We start from the raw sequence: 15420 nt of genomic DNA, 5'->3' as shown, positions 1-15420 counted from the left end.
ACAAGGTAAGTACACGATAATATCTTGTTAAAATCGTGGCGTCTTTATTTCTGCTCTCACGTGCTCTCGCCTCCAACTAGGGTTTTGCTGTTAAAAAAAAAAAAAAAATGTAAATGCCCTCCTGTTAAAATTTTTGTTCCCCCAGAAAATTGAGATTTTAAGCTTTCCAATGATGTATCACACATGCATTTTAGACAATTTTGAAAGTTGGCCAAATTGAGGGTCTCAGAGCGGAGTGTTTTTCGCCATATATATAAAAGTTGTAAAGCAACTAGGGCTGTCAAACGATTAAAATTTTTAATCGAGTTAATTACAGCTTAAAAATTAATTCATCGCAATTCAAACCATCTATAAAATATGCCATATTTTTCTGTAAATTATTGTTGAAATGGAAAGCTAAGACACAAGATGGACACATACATTCAACATACGGTACATAAGAACTGTATTTGTTTATTATAACAATAAATCAAGATGGCATTAACATTTTTAACATTCTGTTAAAGCGATCCATGGATAGAAAGACTTGTAGTTCTTAAAAGATAAATGTTAGTACAAGTTATAGACATTTTATATTAAAACCCCTCTTAATGTTTTCGTTTTAATAAAATTAAAAATTTTCAATCAAAAAATAAAGTAGTAGCCCGCCATTGTTGATGTCAATAATTACACAATGCTCATGGTGCTGAAACCCATAAAATCAGTCGCACCCAAGCGCCAGCAGAGGGCAGCAAAACTCCAAAAAACACAAGAAACAAGTTGGCATTGCACTGTGTTGTCATTTTAATCTGTTTGAGGGGGGCATGTGCGTTAATTGCCTCAAATATTTTAACGTGATTAATTTAAAAAATTAATTACCAGCCGTTAACGCGATAATTTTGACAGCCCTGAATAAAACTGCAACAAAAATGAATGAAATGAACAAAATAACATATTTTTATAATGAGTCGAAATTATTTTTCGAGCACGTTAGCCAGTCATTGCTTTGCATATTGTTAAAAAAAAAAAAAAATAATAATAAATAAATATATATATGTATATGTATATATATATTTATATATATGTATATATTACAGACAAAAATATTTTTTTAAATGATTTTTGATTTTTTTTTTTTTTTTTGATTGAAAAGCCTTTCAAACAATGATTCAAACAGCGATATAAGCGATAGATCAAGCGCAAGGGAGGAGATCCAAGTTTTTGAAGAGTTGGAGGAAAAAGAGGAGGTTGGAATTTTATGTTGGACCTAACATGTATTAGCCAGACGCTAAGCAGGATGCAAACAATGTGCCTCGACTACCTGACATGGAATGGAGACAAGACCCATCGAGATTACAAGATTGGTCAAATATAGGCTGTTATTATTTTCTTGATTTGAAGATGCAGGCATTTGCACATAATTTTATGTTTTTGTCTATCTGATGACATTGTTTAAAAAAAAGAATAATCAGACTTCATGTTCATTTTGGCAGATCCGGCAGCTCTCGTGCATATAAAATAATAATATAAAAACATTGGGGGGAAAGTAGGAGATGAGTCATTGATGGCTTTCTCCACTTTATTGTGGCAACAATAAGAAAACAAAATAATAGCGGACCGCCGCCACATTCGACCGCCTCCTACTACTCACAGCTCTCCAGTCCCAGCGTCTCTTAAACAGATCGTGCATAGTGTCGTTATGAGCTTTTTGTTGACAAAGGTATCGAACACACGACATGCTGACAACTTTGTTTCTTTATTAACACATGGAGCTAACTGTTCGAACACAACTTGGGGCTCTCGGCAGGCTGTGCGGAGTGATAGAGCCTGTGCCTCTCTATCACACTCCCGCATCACGTGACCAAAACAACAGTAACGTTCGGTGCACTTCAGGGTGCCTCGAAAAACATTATATCAGAATATTACATTTGAAAGTCGGAGATTTGTTGATGCACTGAGAAGCTGGACCAACACATCACACTCCTGACATTTAAAAAAAAAAAAACTTGCGGCATCTTGGGAGCAAGCAGCCAGGATCAAACGGTATTTCAACATGCCAAAAAGGCTGTTGCATTTACTGTCTTTTTTCAAAAAGAAGGAAGATGGTTCAAAACGAGTCAGAAAAGCACATAGAAAAGAAAGAAAAAAAGGAAAGTCCCACAGCATAGCAAGTGGGCATTTGCGTTTTGTTTTCAGCACCATTTTCTCCATAATGTAATGTCCGTAACTGGGTGCGGGCCCGCGAAGGGGCCATCGGACAGCAGAGTGGTGATGTAGTGGGAAGTGAGATGAAGAGTGCGGCGTGAGAGCGAAGTTGGCGGTCGCATGTTGCAGCAGTCCGCTGTTATTTTTGTTATTTGTTATTTAACTGTTGCCACAATAAAGTGAAGGAAGCCATCATTCACTCCTCTCCTTTCTAATATGTTCCGGGATCTGTCCATGTGCAGTCATCCCTGCGCTGTCATATGTACTTTGCGTTCCGGCACCTTATGATTTACAAATTAAGCACTGTTCCACAACAGTTGGCAGCTCCGCTTTGACAAAGTCATCAGTCATCTATCCAAAAATCACACTTACTTTTTTGCAAATCCTCGATCATAAGCAGACCGGTTGAGGAAGAAGGCATCTTCGAAGTCTTTGTAGCAGAGAGCACGACTCGATGATGGCGTGAAATTCATCCGCTTAGTGCGAACAAAAGATGTCCATTTACGTGCCCTGCTATCCTTCAGCCACTCATACAACTTTTCTTTAGATTGAGAACAATACATCGCCACACACCGCCGTGGCGTCTTACTGAGAAGCAATGCAACAATACTGTGTGTTTTGCAGACTTACTGCGCAGTTCTCGGTGTGACGTAATTTCCGAAGATTTCCGAAGATTGTCGAAGAAAAGCATTTTCGTTGTCAAGGGCGTTCCTATGGGTTAAGCAAAGAATCTGGAAGGGTTGCGTTAAAAAAAATAACGAAAATATGCTTATAATTGTATAGCCATTGATATTATTCAAAAACATGGTTGGCCAACCTTACTTCACATTTGGTCTTTAAATGTGTTGAAATTACATAAATGCGCATATTAATTATATTTTTAGTTTTAAACATATTGTATGCCTCTCACAGAATTACCTTTAAAAATATGTGGTGTTCATAGCTCTCTCAGTCAAAAATATTCCCGACCCCTGCTGTAGGACAAAAACGACACAAACATTCTTAACGTTTTCCGAGGGCTGTAAAAATGTGTAGAATAAATATTAAATTTCAACTTTTCTGTCAACGTAGATTTGCGTCATAGCCTGCGACACATGTTTCTATCAGCATGGCGGGATGGCAGGCAGGTGGTTATTGTAAACAAACCGGCGGCTGTGTGGTGGGTTATGAATCCGAAAGGGAAAAAGAAAAATAACTGATGAGAAAAGGGGATTCAATGTTTCTTGGACCGAATCATTTGTATTCATTGCCAATGCGGAAGGATTTCCTGAATGTTTACTCTGTGGCGAGAAGTTGTCAAATAACAAAAAGAGTAATGTGGAAAGAGATTTCCAATGAAGGCATGCTACATTTGCAGCCAAGTACCCAGATGGGAGTGAGAGAAAAAGTGTGATTGTGTTACTTCTGAAGAACTTAGAGCGCAAAAATAGATATAAGAAGTGGATTGCATCGCCAAACTCCACTACTGCTGCAAGTTTTGTTGCAACCCGGGAGATAAACGGAAAACCGTTCACAGATGGTGAGTACATGAAGGAGACATTCATCAACATATCAGAACACCTATTTGCAGACTTCAAAAACAAAACCGAGATAAAAAAGAAAATCAAAGACATGCCCAGATAAGGGGCATGTTATGTGCGTTCCATTTTCTTGTTTTTGGAAAACCCGAAATAAAAATGACACAAAAATCGGATTTCTTTATTGCATTTCTTTAATTTCATAAAAGCAATGAAACAATTCATTAATATTCTAATGAAGTTTAACTTGAGGTGGCATCACACAACAGAGTAGTCACGTGGTACGTTGGATGCACTGCAGGGAAAAAAAACATTAAATCATGAAGGCTCATTATGTATTTTTAGCCAACCTTGTCATTTTAATAGTAGGCTAATATAACTAATACAGATACATACAGCATTTGTTGCCTTCATTATAAGGCTTGTGTAAGTCTTTGAATTTTTTGCGGCTCCAGACATTTTTGTTTTTTTGATCCAATTTGGCTCTTTCAACATTTTGGGTTGCCGACTCCTGTATTAAGTAAACAGAACAACTGTTTTTAAGCAACACCGCCTTTTTTTTTTTTTAAATTTAAATTTATGACTTTTGCAACCGACCTATTTCTCTCAGCTGTTATTTGTGTCCATTACAAAGAGCTAACTGTATAGTAAACCCCCACTTGCCACTACCAACTTTGGCATCTTAATGTTGAAACAAGCACCTCAAAGAACAAAATAAAAACTTGTTGATACTTGATAGACTTGAAGAGGCATATTTACTGTGTTTTTCAGACAATAAAATGCTGCTTTTTACCCCATTTTAAACATTGCTGTTTATAATCGACAGCAGCTAAATTTGTGCATTTTTGCAGCCAAATGAGGTGCATGTCATTTGAGATAACTATCCCGTAATACAGTGTGGAAACGCGCAATTTATATTCCTGTGCGTTTTTTTAAAATCAAATTTAGTTAATGTAGCTCATTATCAAGTGCGCCTTACAGTCAGAAAATTACGGTAATTTATTTTTCATCTTGGTTTAGATTTTGGATTTTGTTTTTTACCATGAACAATAAAAAGTTAAAAATTAAAGCCGATAAAATTCTTTGTGGACTAATTTGGCAGAGGGTCAAATAATACCTCACTGTGGTGAGCCTAATTAGCCTGGATAACTACAAATATCTAGAAATATTAAAGTGACTTCGTATGCACAGTGAAATTTTACATGCAAATTGGAAGGCAAAATTTTACTTTGAATATTTTTACTGGATGTTTCCTTTTGTCTCTGAATCGAGCTTGACAGCAAAATGTTGTGGCTGTCTTGTGGACCTGATAAACCTGTTCTGTTGAAAGCAGAAACGCAGAAAAGTAAATGGATCCATTCGACTCATTTTGATTAATAGGGACTGCCATTGCCACTTTGAACATCTCACAAATTAGCTAAATTTGCATAAAAAGCAGTAAACACATAAATGAAATTCAAATAACCTTTTAGATGACAGAGGACTATTTAAAAAGTATTAATTATGTTTGACCAGACATGTCCAAAGTCCGGCCCGGGGCCAAATGCGGTCCGTGGTCAAATTTCATCCGGCCCCCAGCCTCTGTCATAAAATCAATAACGTCTGGCCCACACAGAGACTTAATAAATTGGTCAGCAGTACTGCTACCAGCATATGAAGTACCTTACACACTAAAATTACCCACTGAAAGGCAGCAGCACTCTAAGCAACATTACCCCGTGTGACCCTTTTCTTCCAATTTTCTAAAATAGTGACAATCAACAAAAGAAAGTCAAGGATAGGTGGAAATTAGACTATTTCTTCACTAAAATACGCAACAACTGTGTCTGCCTCATTTGCAGAGACAGTCGCTGTTTTTTTTAAAGAGTTCAATGTGAGGCGATATTACCAAACAAGACACGCTGACATGTACGACAAGATTATAGATAAGATACGCAGCGAGAAATTGAAGCTAGTTCAATTTCACAGAAGCAGTATTTCGCAAGAGCCCGAGAGTCGAAAGACAACGCCACAAAGGCTAGTTGCGAGATTGTTGAAATTAATGATTATTTTAAAGCAAATGTGACACACACCAATGGCTTGCTAAAATTTGCTTAAATATATTGCCCTACGTAAAGGACGTCAGCCAAGGTCGGCCCCCCACATTTTTAACGCACCAAATCTGGCCCCCTTTGCAAAAAATTTGGACACCCCTGTGTTAGACCATTCCATTATTTGAGTATCTGGCATTAAAAAACAGAACACTTTTCCAATTTAAAAAATGCTACAATTTTATAATCCTGATCCTAATTGTCTGAGTGAATTAAAATTCCATTTAAAAAGTGAAACTCAAATACTATATTGAAAAAATATTTAGTTATTTTAATATTATCATTACTAATTGTTTTATTATAATTATGAATTTGATAATTATAGTTTTGAACAAATAAGACCTCCAAATTGATAATCGATCACCTTTCTACAATGTGAGAATGTTTCCGCCCTCTGGTGGTTGTTTTGAGAACTCTCAACCTCTCGGCATTCGTTGGTTGGGGCGCAGTGGTGGTGGGTAATGGGGGGGTGAATGTTTTGGTGGTGGTGGTGGTGGTGGAAGGGGGGGGTTAAAGCAACAGTTCAACATAATCGCATAAGCATTCATCTTCTGTTCCACTTATTCTTTCAAGGGTAGCTGGGGTGCTGAAGCCAATCCCAGCAAACTATGGGCGGGAGGCAGGGTACACCCTGAACTGGCTGCCTGCCAATCGCAGGGCACAAGGAGACTAGGCATGTGCCGGTATGAGATTTTCACGGTACGATAACCGTGAGCAAAAATACCGCGGTTTCACGGTATCACGGTATTGCAATTATAGCTCCAAAATTTTGAGATGTATGGGTTTAAAAAAAAAAAAAAAAAAAAATCTTTTTCTTTTCCCCCTGCATTCAAGCTTTTCTCTCACCCAGCGGCTGTGAGACATAAAAGAAGCTGCTCTCCCAGTTTAGCCTAGGCTAACATTCGTCTTTTTAAGTTTTAGTTAGTTTGTATATTGAATTTGAAAGGAAAATGTATGTTTTGTTTTTGGCGAACTTTTTAATGGAGCTACTGCTATCCTGTTGAACCTAATCACACGTGGAAAAATACAATTGTACAGCGTTTTAAATGTATTTATCTGTATATTTCACCACGATTTGAGAGCTCAATAAATTGAAGAAAAGTACACCTCGTGTTTGGAGGATTTGTTTTTGGGTTTGCTGGCTGTTTAGTGACACTCACGGCAACAAACGGGAAGGGGTGAGCGGTGCCGCACCAAGCCACTTCGGCTGCATTTTGGCACATGAAAAATAGCGAATACCGTACTAAGGTATGACGGAAAATTTTAGTGGTTTTGAAACCGCGACGTTTTCACACCACGGTAAACCGTGAAACCGGTAACCGGCACATGTCTAAAGGAGACCAAACAACAATTCACACTCACAATAACACCCATGGAGAATTTGGCGTGTCCAGTCAGCCCCAGAAAACTCGTGCAGGCACAGCAAGAACATACAAACTCCACATACTACGAAGGCCAAAGTTTGGGATTGAAACCTCAATCTCAGAACTGTGAGATGAGCATGCCAACCATTGACTGTGTTGCCCACTGCCACATTTTAAAATGCTCAGTAGCCCAGAAGATTATCGGCTGCACTCTGCCCAGTCTTGAGGAAACAAGGACTAACAGGCTGAGAGACAGCTTCTTTCCCAGGGTTATTACTACCCTAAATAAGCACAAAAACTGAACTCCTGATAAACGCTCTTCAACTGGTGTTAGTAACCTGCACTACACTGTGAACCTGCACATTACTCAGACCACTTTTCTATCTATAGAAAATTGTAATTCATATTTTATTCTTTTTTTTTGCACAAATGACGCTGCTAGCTTCAGGACCGTATTGCACTATTCCTGTGTTGCACATACAGTATTTCAGTCCAAACGAGCTGTAATTACTCAGTTACAGTTCTGGCCAAAAGTATTTTGCACCCCTGCAATTCTGTCAGATAATGCTCAATTTCTCCCAGATAATGATTGCAATTACAAATGCTTTGGTAGTAATATCTTCATTCTCTTTTGCTTGCAATGAAAAACCACAAAAGAAAATGAAACTTTAAAAAAAAAAAAATTATTTTACACAAAACTCCAAAAACGGGCCGGACAAAAGTATTGGCACCCTCAGCTATGCGGGAATTTTCGACCATTCTTCTTTGGCCAACTGCTCCAGGTCTCTGAGATTTGAAGGGTGCCTTCTCCAAACTGCCATTTTCAGATCTCTCCACAGGTGTTCTATGGGATTTAGTTCTGGACTCATTGCTGGCCACTTAAAAGTCTCCAGTGCTTTATCTCAAACCATTTTCTAGTGCGTTTTCAAGTGTGTCTTGGGTCATTGTCCTGCTGGAAGACCCATGACCTGGGGGGGGGGGGGGGGGGGGGGGCAGCTTTCTCACACTGGGCCCTACATTATGCTGCAAAATTTGTTGGTAATCTTCAGACGTCATAATGCCATGCACAGAGTCACGCAGTCCAGTGCCAGAGGGAGCAAAGCAACCCCAAAACATCAGGGAACCTCCGCCATGTTAGACTGTGGGGACCGTGTTCTTTTCTTTGAAGGCCTCGTTTTTTTCCCTGTAAACTCTATGTTGATGCCTTTTCACCACAAAAAGCTCTACTTTTGTCTCATCTGCCCAGGGAACATTCTTCCAAAATGTTTTTGGCTTTCTCGGGTAGGTTTTGGCTAACTCCAGCCAGGCTTTTTTTATGTCTCTGGGTCAGAAGTGAGGTCTACCTGGGTATCCTACCATAGAGTCCCTTTTCATTCAGACACTGTTGTACCCTCGGACTGCAGGACAGCTTGAACTTGTTTGGCTGTTAGTCAAGGTTCTTTATCCACCATCCACACAATCTCTAAATTGTGCACGTCAGACACAGGAACATTCAGGCCTTTGGAGATGGACTTGTAGCCTTGAGCTTGCCCATGCTTCCTCACAATTTTGCTTCTCAAGTCCTCAGACATTTATTTGGTCTTCTTTTTCTCCATGCTTAATGTGGTACACACAAAGACACAGGATAGGGGTTGAGTCAACGTTTATCCATTTTAACTGGCTGCAAGTGTGATTTAGTTATTGCCACCACCTGTTATGTGCCACAGGTAAGTAACAGGTGCTGTTAATTACACAAATTAGAGAAGCATCATATGATTTTTCAAAGGGTGCCAATACTTTTTTCCGGCCCATTTTTGGAGTTTTGTGTAAAATGATATGATGATTTTTATTTTTTCATTGTCTTTTGTGTTTTGTAATTGCAAGCAAAATAAATGAAGATATTACCACTACAGCATTTGTAATTGCAATCATTTTCTGGGAGAAATTTAGCATTATCTGACAGAATTGCAGGGGTGCTAATACTTTTGGCCAGCACTGTACAGCCCTATAGTATATATATTCCTATTTTATTATAACTAAATACATATTTTATATTGGAGTGCCACGTCAAATTTCACTGTTGACAATGTTCTTGCTGACAATGACAATGAAGTTCTATTCTATTCTATTTCTAGTGAGTACATAATCATTTTCAATTCAGAATGAACACACAAGTGAGGACAATTAGAAAGATAATTTTCTTAAGACTGCATGTGACTGCTAACACCAGAGTTGAAGCACTGATGACTTCAATGAAGAAATTACATAGGTAAAACTGAGACAATTCATGCATAAGATCTAACTTGTAGCTGATAAAATGTTTTTTTTTTTTTTTTCATGATCAAAGCAGGTCAAATGATTTAAAAAAAAAAACTCCACAACTTCCTGAACATAAACCAACTCCTTTGTTTCCTATTTTACATTATTGAACAAACTGTTAAATCCAGATGTGTAGTATTGAAGTCAGTCATCCTGTACCTGGATTAAACAGTTTGGATAGAATGCACATGCATGAGTACTACTGAACCTAATACAATGCTTTGATTGAAACTTAAAAAATCAGTTTGCTGCTTTGATGTCATTTTTAATGATTGTAAACTAAAAAACATACAATGATTCAACCTCATCCCAAACCTGATAAATTTAGATTAAGTGAGCATTTTTTAATTCCTCAATTAATACAATGACGAAAAAATACATTAAATGAAAAACAGCACCGCGACCCTCGTGAGGAAAAGCGGCATGGAAAATGAATGAATGTATGAATGAAAAACAGCATTATTGCATTTTTTTTCAATATTTTTTATTAATTATTTTTTTCATTTAAACAGCCAACTGTAAAAAAAAAATCCTTGTATCCGTGATCACATTTGTGAAGTAATATTGCGCCTTTATGATTAAATGGCAACTATTATGTAGCTTTTTTATGTCTGATGCATGTACGAACACACTGACACAAAGAACATTGCATTTAAACATCAGTAAAACCATAGGCGGAGTTCGACTTTTGGGGCAGGGGGGGCACAACATGTTGATGACCCCAAAACGCAGTGTCAGCAATAAAATTAACTTACAAGAATATTTATAATAATAAGTTGACAATGAGCGTTTTTTGTTTCCCATCATTCTTGAGGGGAATTCTGAACCAGGCTGCTGAGGCAATACTTTTCGCCAAGATCGTCAACCATTGAATATGGTACGCCCGCTGGTGTCGTGCCAATGTAGTTACCACCGTCAAAAACTGTATCCTCCGGGCGGAGCCATATGGAGGTAGATTTGTGTCTTTATTATTCAATCAAAAAAAATTGCATCAATAAAAAAAAGTTGCTTCAATCAAAATATATATTTTCAATCCAAAACAAGTCGCTTCAATTAAAAAAAAAAAAAAAAAAAGTGTTTGAATGCAAAAATAAATTTGAAACTCAAAAAAAAAATTTTTTTTTGATTGAAGTCAAGTTTTTTTTTATTGAAGCCACTTTTTTGATTGAAGTAATATTGATCTGTGTTTGGGTGACATTTTGGCTAGGAGGTTTTTGTCTTTATTATTCAATCAAAATAATAAGTTGCTTAAAAAAAAAACAAATTTTCAAAACGAAAAATCACTTCGATCAAAAAACAAAAACAAAAAATGCAATCATAGAAAACCTTTTTAAATGCGAAAAAATATTTGAGATTGAAAAATACATTTTAACACTTCATTTTTCATTGGGCTATTTATGGATAGGACATTTGTGATATGTGACATATTTATGTCACACTGCTGTTGCCATACTGTGCACTTCCTGTGGGTGTGGTATTACAGTATAAAAATGAATCTCTGTTATGTCTCTGTGACATATATGCTGAAAAGCACACTGAATAAAGAAGTGTTGTTCCATTCAAGTCTCAGCCTTATATGTACAAGGAAGTACATAACAAAAGTGCTTTTTTGGCATATTTGGGTTGTGCCGAGAGTCCTGACGTGTTTTTGGAAGGTTTCCATGCGCTCCTTGTCCCTAAAGTGTTTTTTGACTGTTTTTGAAATTTTGAAAAAATAAGTAAGCACTCCCCACTTAAAAAACAAAAAACAAAAATGGACTTTTCCCAAAAGTCAACTTTTTTGGCATATTTGGGCTGTGCCGAGAGTCCTGACATGTTTTTAGAACGTTTCCCGGCGCTCCTTGGCCCAAAAGTGTTTTTTGACCGTTTTTGAAATTTTGAAAAATGCGTAAGTACCCCCCCTTACAAAAAAGTCAAAAAAAGACTTTTCTCTAAAGTCAACTTTTTGGGCATATTTGGGCTCTGCCGAGAGTCCTGACATGTTTTTAGAACTTTTCCCGGCGCCCCTTGGCCCAAAAGTGTTTTTTGACCGTTTTTGAAATTTTGAAAAATGCGTAAGTACCCCCCCTTACAAAAAAGTCAAACATTGACTTTTCTCTTAAGTCAACTTTTTTGGCATATTTGGGCTGTGCCGAGAGTCCTGACATGTTTTTAGAACATTTCCCGGCGCTCCTTGGCCCAAAAGTGTTTTTTGACTATTTTTGAAATTTTGAAAAATGCGTAAGTACCCCCCCTTACAAAAAAGTCAAAAATTGACTTTTCTCTAAAGTCAACTTTTTGGGCATATTGGGGCTCTGCCGAGAGTCCTGACAGGTTCTTAGAACTTTTCCCGGCGCTCCTTGGCCCAAAAGTGTTTTTTGACCGTTTCTGAAATTTTGAAAAATGCGTAAGTACCCCCCCTTACGAAAAAGTCAAAAATGGACTTTTCTCAAAAGTCACCTTTTTGGCCATATTTGGGCTCTGCTGAGAGTCCTGACATGTTTTTAGAACTTTTCCCGGCGCTCCTTGGCCCAAAAGTGTTTTTTGACCGTTTTTGAAATTTTGAAAAATGCGTAACCATCCCCCTTACAAATAAGTCAAAAATGGACTTTTTCCAAAAGTAAACTTTTTTGGAATATTTGGGCTGTCCCGAGAGTCCTGACATGTTTTTGGAACGTTTCCCGGCGCTCCTTGGCCCAAATGCTTTTTTTGACCGTCTTTGAAATTTTGAAAAAATGCGTAACCACCCCCACTTACGAAAAAGTCAAAATTTGACTTTTTCCAAAAGTCAACTTTTTTGGCACATTTGGGTGGTGCCGAGAGTCCTGATGTGATTTTGGAACGTTTTCCGGCGCTCTTTGGCCCAAAAGTATTTTTTGACCGTTTTTGAAATTTTGAAAAAATGCGTAACCACCCCCCCTTACGAAAAAGTCAAAAAATGACTTTTTCCAAAAGTCAACTTTTTTGGCACATTTGGGTGGTGCCGAGCGTCCTGATGTGGTTTTGGAACGTTTCCCGGCGCTCCTTGGCCCAAAAGTATTTTTTGACCGTTTTTGAAATTTTGAAAAAATGCGTAACCACCCCCCCTTACGAAAAAGTCAAAAATGGACTTTTTCCAAAAGTCAACTTTTTTGGCACATTTGGGTGGATCCGAGAGTCCTGATGTGGTTTTGAAACGTTTCCCGGCGCTCTTTGGCCCAAAAGTATTTTTTGACCGTTTTTGAAATTTTGAAAAAATGCGTAACAACCCCCCCCTTATGAAAAAGTCAAAAATTGACTTTTTCCAAAAGTCAACTTTTTTGGCACATTTGGGTGGTGCTGAGCGTCCTGATGTGGTTTTGGAACGTTTCCCGGCGCTCCTTGGCCCAAAAGTATTTTTTGACCGTTTTTGAAATTTTGAAAAAATGCGTAACCGCCACCCCTTACGAAAAAGTCAAAAATTGACTTTTTCCAAAAGTCAACTTTTTTGGCATATTTGGGTGGTTCCGAGAGTCCTGACATGTTTTTAGAACGTTTCCCGGCGCTCCTTGGCCCAAAAGTGTTTTTTGACCGTTTTTGAAATTTTGAAAAATGCGTAAGTACCCCCCCTTACAAAAAAGTCAAAAATTGACTTTTCTCTAAAGTCAACTTTTTGGGCATATTTGGGCTCTGCCGAGAGTCCTGACAGGTTTTTAGAACATTTCCCGGCGCTCCTTGGCCCAAAAGTGTTTTTTGACCGTTTTTGAAATTTTGAAAAATGCGTAACCATCCCCCTTACAAATAAGTCAAAAATGGACTTTTTCCAAAAGTAAACTTTTTTGGAATATTTGGGCTGTCCCGAGAGTCCTGACATGTTTTTGGAACGTTTCCCGGCGCTCCTTGGCCCAAAAGCTTTTTTTGACCGTTTTTGAAATGTTGAAAAAATGCGTACCCACCCCCCCTTACAAAAAGTCAAAAATGGACTTTTTCCAAAAGTAAACTTTTTTGGAATATTTGGGCTGTCCCGAGAGTCCTGACATGTTTTTGGAACGTTTCCCGGCGCTCCTTGGCCCAAATGCTTTTTTTGACAGTTTTTGAAATGTTGAAAAAATGCGTACCCACCCCCCCTTACAAAAAGTCAAAAATGGACTTTTTCCAAAAGTAAACTTTTTTGGAATATTTGGGCTGTCCCGAGAGTCCTGACATGTTTTTGGAACGTTTCCCGGCGCTCCTTGGCCCAAATGCTTTTTTTGACAGTTTTTGAAATTTTGAAAAAATGCGTACCCACCCCCCCTTACAAAAAGTCAAAAATGGACTTTTTCCAAAAGTCAACTTTTTTGGCATATTTGGGCTGTCCCGAGAGTCCTGACATGTTTTTGGAACGTTTCCCGGCGCTCCTTGGCCCAAATGCTTTTTTTGACCGTCTTTGAAATTTTGAAAAAATGCGTAACCACCCCCACTTACGAAAAAGTCAAAATTTGACTTTTTCCAAAAGTCAACTTTTTTGGCATATTTGGGTGGTGCCGAGAGTCCTGATGTGATTTTGGAACGTTTTCCGGCGCTCTTTGGCCCAAAAGTATTTTTTGACCGTTTTTGAAATTTTGAAAAAATGCGTAACCACCCCCCCTTACGAAAAAGTCAAAAATGGACTTTTTCCAAAAGTCAACTTTTTTGGCACATTTGGGTGGATCCGAGAGTCCTGATGTGGTTTTGAAACGTTTCCCGGCGCTCTTTGGCCCAAAAGTATTTTTTGACCGTTTTTGAAATTTTGAAAAAATGCGTAACCACCCCCCCCCTTATGAAAAAGTCAAAAATTGACTTTTTCCAAAAGTCAACTTTTTTGGCACATTTGGGTGGTGCTGAGCGTCCTGATGTGGTTTTGGAACGTTTCCCGGCGCTCCTTGGCCCAAAAGTATTTTTTGACCGTTTTTGAAATTTTGAAAAAATGCGTAACCGCCACCCCTTACGAAAAAGTCAAAAATTGACTTTTTCCAAAAGTCAACTTTTTTGGCATATTTGGGTGGTTCCGAGAGTCCTGACATGTTTTTAGAACGTTTCCCGGCGCTCCTTGGCCCAAAAGTGTTTTTTGACCGTTTTTGAAATTTTGAAAAATGCGTAAGTACCCCCCCTTACAAAAAAGTCAAAAATTGACTTTTCTCTAAAGTCAACTTTTTGGGCATATTTGGGCTCTGCCGAGAGTCCTGACAGGTTCTTAGAACTTTTCCCGGCGCTCCTTGGCCCAAAAGTGTTTTTTGACCGTTTCTGAAATTTTGAAAAATGCGTAAGTACCCCCCCTTACCGTTCCCGGCGCTCCTTGGCCCAAAAGCTTTTTTTGACCGTTTTTGAAATTTTGAAAAAATGCGTAACCACCCCCCTTACAAATAAGTCAAAAATGGACTTTTTCCAAAAGTTAACCTTTTTGGCATATTTGGGCTGTCCCGAGAGTCCTGACATGTTTTTGGAACATTTCCCGGCGCTCCTTGGCCCAAAAGTGTTTTTTGACCGTTTTTGAAATTTTGAAAAATGCGTAAATACCCCCCCTTACCGTTCCCGGCGCTCCTTGGCCCAAAAGCTTTTTTTGACCGTTTTTGAAATTTTGAAAAAATGCGTAACCACCCCCCCTTACAAATAAGTCAAAAATGGACTTTTTCCAAAAGTTAACCTTTTTGGCATATTTGGGCTGTCCCGAGAGTCCTGACATGTTTTTGGAACGTTTCCCGGCGCTCTTTGGCCCAAAAGCTTTTTTTGACCGTTTTTGAAATGTTGAAAAAATGCGTACCCACCCCCCCTTACAAAAAATCAAAAATGGACTTTTTCCAAAAGTAAACTTTTTTGGAATATTTGGGCTGTCCCGAGAGTCCTGACATGTTTTTGGAACGTTTCCCGGCGCTCCTTGGCCCAAATGCTTTTTTTGACCGTTTTTGAAATTTTGAAAAAATGCGTAACCACCCCCCCTTACGAAAAAGTCAAAAATGGACTTTTTCCAAAAGTCAACTTTTTTGGCATATTTGGGCTGTCCCGAGAGTCCTG

The sequence above is a fragment of the Corythoichthys intestinalis genome, chromosome 9 (assembly GCF_030265065.1).
Source record: "Corythoichthys intestinalis isolate RoL2023-P3 chromosome 9, ASM3026506v1, whole genome shotgun sequence".
Lineage (NCBI taxonomy): Eukaryota > Metazoa > Chordata > Actinopteri > Syngnathiformes > Syngnathidae > Corythoichthys > Corythoichthys intestinalis.
This window is presented reverse-complemented; position numbering follows the sequence as displayed.